Genomic DNA, 8,502 nt, shown 5'->3' with positions numbered 1-8,502 from the left:
TTTTGGAACTATAATCAATGATTAGCAACACACAATAGTGGTCCAAACTTTCTAATAAACAGTCACTGGACAAGCGTGATACCCTCTCACATGTGCACAACTCTGCAGGGAAAAGTACTAAAAAATTAGGCCTGGACTGGTGTATTTCCAATGGTTTCCCCCATTCCAGTGTATTAAGAAATGACATGCACTTTAATTTGCCAAAAAGCAACATTTGTATTCTGGTAGTTACATGCTACTTCTATTACATAGTAAAGTGGACACCAGACCTACAAAGGCAGGAGTGTGAGTGAACTTTTATTGAGAAGAAATTGTCAAATGAAACAGCAGCAACTGAAGGGTAAGAAAACTTCGTCCTGTCACAGGACATATCTTACAGGAGAACTATTTCAGCTTGTGATCCCTAACTCTAAAATAACAAATTTGTTTCCATTTGACCCAAATACATCCAGATTCCTCCTTAAAAGTAATATTTAAGAGTACGGGAAAGTTGTTTGCTGAAAGAAAAAACATGAAAAACAAGATGAGACTTTGGGGGTAGGCAGGGGAAGCTATGTAAAACACTTGAGTTGTATTTAACTACATTTTCATATCTTCACTGTAATACAAAACACAGTCATCACTTGCTGAACTGGTTCAGATTTTTGAATACCAGATACACTTTAGTCCTCTACATAAGTGTTTGGAAGTTACTTATGTTTATATGAAATGAAGCTATTAATACTTTTCTACAGCAGTAACTGGCACACCAGGAAGGCCAGGACAAACACAAAGCTGCAGTGTGAAAAGACTATAAACGATTGATTTCTATAAACATGAATGGGTTCTTTGCTACAGGAAATCCAAGTGGAGTTATAAGGAATGGAGATGTGTAAAAAGGTTTCTTGAGAGAAAGGAAGATGACACCCTGTATGAATTTTAATTTTCTGCACCTTCTGCAGCATCACATTCTTCTCTTGCACTGTCTGATGTCCATAATGTTAGGTTGTCTCTAAGCAACTGCATGATAAGGGTACTGTCTTTGTAGGAATCTTCATTCAACGTATCAAGTTCTGCAATAGCCTAATCAAAAGCCGTTTTAACCAATGTGCCGGCAAGCTCTGGGTTATTAAGAATCTCATAGTAAAATACAGAAAAGTTAAGAGCTAGCCCCAGGCGAGTTGGATGTCTAGGTTGCATCTCTTTCTTGCTGATGTCAAATGCTTCTTGATAAGCTCCTTGGGAATTATAAATTGTTTGTTTTCGGTCATCTCCACAGGCTACTTCAGCAAGGTACCTGATGTAGTCTCCCTTCATTTTCAGATAGAAGACCTTGCTCTCCGGATTAGTAGCATTGGCTATTAAAAACTTATCCAACAATTCCAGCATGGTGGTACAGATGGACCTCAGCTCGCACTCCACCTTCTCCCAGTAGTCCTTGACAAGCTGCATCCTCTTGTCCGAAGTGTCAGTTTTCTGCTCAATGCTCGAAATGACCCTCCAGGTCAACCTTCGGCCCCCGACCACGTTCTTATAGGCCACTGAGAGCAGGTTGCGCTCCTCGTTGGAGAGCTTGGTGCCCTGCACGGTCACCACCTTCATGCAGGTGGCCACGTCGTCGTAGTGCTCGGCCTGCTCGGCCAGCTTGGTCTTCTGGATCATCTCGGTCTTCTCCATGGCGGGCGGTGGTGGGCCAGGAGAGAACCGACCCAGATCCGGAAGAATCCTAGAAAGCCTCTCAATTCTAATTTTTAAAGTTGTATTGTATTCATTTAATTTTTGTGTTTCCTTTGCTAGGTGTTGATTTTTACTTTTAATTTTTCATAATTTTCCTTCATTAGTTTCATTTCTTTTTCCCCTTTTTTGTCTTTTATTTAGATTTAAATTCTTTTTAAGCTCTCTGATGAGCTTTTGTAGTTGAGTCCAGTTTATACACTGTTTTTATATTTCCCCTGTGAGTGATTTTTCTCTGTTTACTGCTCCAGCATTGCTGTCATCTTGGTCTATAAAGTAGTTTTCCATAGTAAGAGCTATTTTAGTGTTTTTTGTTCATTTTTACAGTTTTAGCTCTGGCCCTGGGCTACAGGGTGCATAGATCCAAGCTTTTGTTTTTGCTGGGACTGGGGTCTGATTCTTGGCTTGCCACTGGTCAAAATGTTGCCTAAACAGTCCAGGCCTTGCCTTTGCAGAGGCTCCCCCCCACTTTGTGTCCAGATTTGAACTTAAGAGTGATTTGTTCCCAAGCCAGTCCTCTCTTTTTCACTGGTGTTCTCAAGGTTAAGACTTTGTTTGGGACTGGAGTCCTCCCTGATGACTTGCTATCTAGCTGTCTGGACCCCTGCTGTTTATTGGATGCAGACAAAATAATTTTGAAGGGAAATTTTATGTCTCTAAATACCTATATGAATAAAATAGAGAAAGAGGAGATGGATGAATTTGGTATGTAACTAAAAAAGCTAGAAAAAAAGAACAAATGATAGAGCCCCAGTTAAATACCAAATTTGAAATTCTTAAAATCATGGGAGAGATTAATAAAATTAAAAGCAATAAAACCATTGATCTCATAAATATAATGAAGAATTGTTTTTTATGAAAAAGCCAATAAGATGGACAAACCATTTGCTAATCTCATTAAATAAGAAAGAAGATAACCAAATTACAAATATGAAAAATGGGAAAGGGTGAACTAACCACAGTTGAAGAGGAAAAATAAAGAGATAACTTGTTTGGGAACTGTATGCCAATAAATCAGATAACTTGAGTGAAATGAATGAATATTTTCAAAAGAAAATTGCCCAGATTAACACAATAGGCAATCAATTACTTAAAGAGCCACATTCCAGAAAAAGAAATTGAAGAAATCTTCAATAAACTCCCTAAGAAAAAGTCACCAGGTCCAGATGGATTTATAAGTGAATTCTATCAAATATTTAAGGAACAACTAATTCCTATTTTACATAAGCTATTTATAAAATAGGAGAAGTTTTGCAACTCCTATTATGAGACCAATATGGTGCTGTCACCTAAACTGGGATGAAATGCAACAAAGAAAATTATATATCAATCTTCCTAATGAATGTTGACTCAAAAATCATACATAAATTTTTAACAATTACCCTAGAGAATACACCCTAGATAATAATCAGGTAGGGTTTATACCAGGTAAGAAAGGATGATTCAATATAGGAAAACACTCAACCTAATTAAACACACCAATAGCAAAACCAACAGAAATCATGTAATTATCTCAATAGATACTGGAAAAGCCCTTGATAAAGTGCAACATCCATTCCTATTATAAACACTAGAAAGTTTAGGAATAAATGGAATTTCCCTTAAAATAATAAATAATAGCTATTTAAAACCATCAACAAATATGATATTTAATGGGAATAAACTCAGAGCATTTATAATAAATTCAGGATGATTATTATCACCATTACTATTCAATATAGTACTGGACATGCTAGTGGTAGCAATAAGAGAAGAAAAAGAAATTGAAGGAATCAGAATTGGCAATTAAGAAGCAACACCTTCACTATTTGCAGATGATATCATAGTCTACCTGGAGAATGCAAGATCAGCCAAAAATCTCCTTGAAGCAATTAACAAATTCAACAAAGTAGTAACATATAAAATAAACCTACATAAATCCTCAATATTTCTATATATGAACAAAAAAGCCCAAGAAGAAGAGATAGAAAGAGGAATTCCATTTAAAATAATTGTAGACAGCATAAAATACCTGGGAATCTACCTCCCAAGAGTAACCCAGAAACTGTATGAACATAATTATAAAGCACTTCTCATCCAAATAAAGTCACATCTAAATAATTGGAAAAATGTAAAATGTTCATGGTTAAGTTGACCTAATATAATAAAAATGACAATTCTACCTGAATTAAATTACTTCTTCAGTGCCATACCAATCAAACTACCAAATAACTACGTTACTGTTCTAGAAAAGAATAGTAACAAAAATAGTAACAAAATTCAACTGGAGCAACAAAAGAGGAGGAATTGCAAGAAAATTCATGTGAAAAAAAATGTTAGGGAAGGTGGCCTGGCTCTACCATATCTAAAACTATGTTATAAAGCATCATTCATCAAAACTACCTGGTAACACTTAAGAAATAGAGCAATGGATCAGTGGATTAGGATAGGTTCATAAGAAACTGCAATAAATGACTACAGCCATCTACTATTTGACAAACCCAAATACATCAACCTCTGAGCTAAGAACTCACTATTTGACAAAAATTGTGGGGAAACTGGAAAATAGTATGGAAAAATTAGGCATATATCTGCATCTCACAGCCTATACCAAAATAAAACCAAAATGGATACAGAGTTTAGATATAAAGAATGATACCATAGACAAATTATAAGACCAAAAAAATACTCTATCTGATCTATGGAAAATGGATAAATTTATGATCAACAAGAATTAGAGCACATTATAAACTGCAAAATGAGTGATTTTGACTAAGTCAAATTTAAAAAGTTTTGTACTAATAAAATCAATGCTGCCAAAATTAGAAGAAAAGGAGAAAGCTTGGAATCAATTTTCACAGCCATGAATTCTGATACAGGTCTCATTTCTAAAATATATAGAGAAGTGAATCACATTTAGAAGGTCACAAGTCATTCTCTAATTGATAAATGGTCAAAGTGTATGAACAGACAGTTTTCAAATGAAGAAATTAAAGCTAGATATAATCATTTGGGAAAAGGCTCCAAATCACTATTGATTAAAGAAGTACAAATTAAAACAACAACAAGGTATCATCTCACACCTATTAGATTAGCCCAGATGAGAAAAAGGGAAGATTGTCAATGTTGGAGAGGATGTGAGGGGATTTCTGGTGCATTTGTGAATGGATCCAACTTTTTTGGAGAGCAATATGGAACAATGCCCAATGAGCAATAAAACTATTTCTACCCTTTGACTCTGCAATTCCTATTCTAGAACTACATCCAGAAGAAATGGTAAAAGAAATTTTTTTAAAAAATAGGAAAAGTTCTGCATGTTCCAAAATATTCAAAGCAGCTCTTTTTGTAGTGGCAAAGAATTGGTAATGGAGCGGATGCCCATCAACTGGGGAATGGCTAAACAAGTTGTTATACATGAATACCATGGAATATTATTGTCCTTTAATAAACCATAAATGGTCAAACTCTAGAGAATCAGGGAATGACAGGAACTCTTGCTAAGTGAAGGAAACAATGTACACATCAGCAACATGGGATGAACAACCTTTATGGAAGCAATTCTTCTCAACAATCCAGAGAAACTAGGATAAATGTATTGCAATGGTAATGGTCTATATAAACCCTACCAGAGGAAGAAAAACAAGACAAAACAAAAAAAACACAGAAAAAAAAACACTCCTACTGATTCTGATGAACAGTTTAACAAAAATGATCTATTATGTATCTCTTTCTCTTAATTCCTCATGCCAAAAATTACTAATTTGTAAATATGTTTAATAAAATATGTATGTAAAATGCTAACCTGGATATTCCCTACAGATGGGAGGGGGTGGGGAGGAAAGGGGGCAGGAAATTTTTTAAATTGTAAATGTTCATTTACTAATGGATGAAATTTGTTTTAATTTAATAAAAAATAATTAAGTGGATAATATTTTCCTGGTTCTGCTTACTTCACTCAGCATCACTTCATGAAAAGTCTTTCCAGTATTTTCTGAAGAATGGCAGCTCATCATTTGTTGCAAAATAATAGTACTCCATCATGTGCATTTCCTGAAACTTGTAATGTCATTCCCCAATTGATGGGCAATCCCTCAATTTCCAATTCTTTGCTACTTCAGAAAGCACACCTATAAATTATTTTGTACATTTCCCCCTTTTTATGAATGCTTTGAAATACAGATCTACTAGTTATATTGCTAGCTAAAAGTGTTTTCACAATATTTTCATCCTTTGGGCACAGTTCAAAATCCTCTCCAGAAGGGTAGATTCAAAATTTCACCTAATTTTTTTTCAATTTTCCTACATCCCATCCAACATTTATCATTTTTTTAATCATAATAACTGTAAGTTGGTATCTCAGGATTGTTTTAATATGAATTACTTTAAGCAACAGTGACTTAGAGGACTTAATTTTACTGGGACTTTAGCTTTATTTACTCATGGGAAAATTACCTATTCATATCATTTGACCATTAATCAATTGTGGAATGACTTGAAGCTTTATAAACTTGACCCAGTTCTTTATATATTTTAGCAATGTGGTTTCTATCAGACACAGTGGCTGTAAAAATCTTTTCCCAGTATTCTGCTTTTATTCTAACCTTTGTTGCATTGATTTTGGTTGTGCAAAATCTTTTTTAATTTAAACACAAATTTCCATTTTCAGTATCTCAATTTTTTCTATCTGTTTTTGACCATAAATTCTTCCCTGTTCCAAAGATCTGACAGTAAACTATTTGTAGTTTTCTTAATTTGCTTATGGAATCAACCTTTATGTTTAAATTATGTATCCATTTTGACATTATCTTGGTATAGAATATGAAAAGTGTATTTTGCTTAATGTTTTCTAAGTCATAAGAGATAGATGATAGATCTTTTGAGGAAGGGGATGAGGCAGAGAACTAAAATTTGCCTTTACCAGAAATAACATTCTTTGATTCTTGACAGAATTTAAATATGAGATCTAATATATGTATAGCAGTTTAGTAGATTTTTTTGATATTGCATTCACATGAAGATTAGGATTTGGAAGGTCTAGAGAATTAAGATTTTTAATTTTAAATGAGATTTTTAGGGGACTCTTAAGCTATCTACAAATTGGAACGATTCAAAAAAGGTGGAAAATATTATACTAATATAAAAATCCAGATCAGAGATATGTACAGTGTCTATCATAAGTATCAGCTTCTTTCTATATCTCCCTGTCCCTGAGATTTCCCTCTTATGTAAAAGAATAAATAATATATATGTCCTCCATTTAATGTCTCTGTATGTCTTGTCCTTCTTTATTATTCATGTATCTATTCATTTATTTCCCATCTTTATGTAAATATAGGTTCCATCAACCATTTTCTGCATTTTTTGTGAGGTCCACATTGTGGACCGCATTGTGAGGTCCCATCATTCACCCATCCCTTAGACATAGAGTAATCTAATATAGATTTTACATGTATAACTATGTTAAACACACTTCCATATTAATTATATTGTGAAAGAATAAGAACAAAAAGAAAAATATAATGAAAAAATAAAACAAATTTTTAAAATGGCAAATAGAATAAGTTGGTCTGCATTCAGGCTCCATAGGTCCTTCTCTGAACTTTAATAATATTTTCCATCACAGGTCGCTTAGAACTATCTTCGATTATTGTACTTTTAAGGATACCAGGTGCATCACAGTTGATAATCACATAGTGTTGCTATTATTGTTTACAATGATCTTCTGGTTATGCTCACTTCACTCAGCATCAATTTATGTATGCCTTTAGAAGGCTATTTTGTAGTCTCATTCCTCATGATTTGTTATAGAAAAAGAGGAAAAAAATATATCTAACACAATTTGTTAAGCTGTTGCCCAATGGATGAGTATGTCTTCACTTTCCACATTCCATTATTCCATTTTACCATCACAGAAAGAGCTGCTATGAAAATTGAATACTATGGAATACTATTGTTTTATAAGAAACCATAAATCATCATACTCTAGAGTAGCTTGGAATGGCTTACATAATATAACATAATAGAAATGACAATTCTACCCAAATTAAATTATTTATTCAGTATCAAACTACTAAAGAAGTATTTTAGTGAGCTAGAAAAATTAGTAATAAAATTCGATTAGAGCAACAAAAGATCAAAACAGTAAGGGAGCTGATAAAAATAAATTGTAAATGAAGGTGTGGCCTAGCTCTACCAGATCTAAAACTATACTATTAAGTGGCAGAATCAAAACTCCTTCAAACAGGTTAAGAAACAATCTAATGAATTAGTGGAATAAGTTCAAAAGAAACTGCAATAAGTGACTACAGCAATCTGCTATTTGACAAACCCAATGTGACAAAAACTAGGCATAGACCCACATCTCACATCCTGTACCAAAAAAAAAAAAAGATCAAAATGCAAACAGGATTTATACATAAAGGGCAAAACAATAACTAATAGACCAAGAAATTCTCCATTTATCTGATCTATGGAAATGGGGTCAAATTTATGACCAAACAAGAAGTGAAATACATTATAAACTACAAAATGCATAATTTTGACTATATCAAATAGAAAATTCTTTGCACTAAAAAATAATGCCAAAATTAAAAGGAAATGAGAAATCTGGGGAAAAATCTTCACAATTAAGGGTTCTTCTATTTTAGGTTTTTTTGCAAGGCAAATTGGGGTAAAGTGACTTGCCCAAGGCCACACAGCTAGGTAATTATTAAGCATCTGAGGATGGATTTGAACCCAGGTACTCCTGATTCCAGGGTGGGTGTTCTATCCACTGCACCACCTAGCTGCCCCACAAGTAAGATTTCTGAA

At 33.8% G+C, this 8,502-nt stretch overlaps 1 pseudogene; it reads right to left on the bottom strand.

Annotated features, from left to right (window-relative positions):
• Positions 1 to 860: 860 nt before the first annotated feature.
• Positions 861 to 1,656, bottom strand: LOC141488176 (14-3-3 protein theta pseudogene; annotated as a pseudogene).
• Positions 1,657 to 8,502: the final 6,846 nt, after the last annotated feature.

This window comes from Macrotis lagotis, chromosome 1 (genome assembly GCF_037893015.1).
Source record: "Macrotis lagotis isolate mMagLag1 chromosome 1, bilby.v1.9.chrom.fasta, whole genome shotgun sequence".
NCBI lineage: Eukaryota > Metazoa > Chordata > Mammalia > Peramelemorphia > Peramelidae > Macrotis > Macrotis lagotis.
Note: the sequence above shows the minus strand (reverse complement) of the source record. Positions and strands in the feature narration are given on the sequence as shown.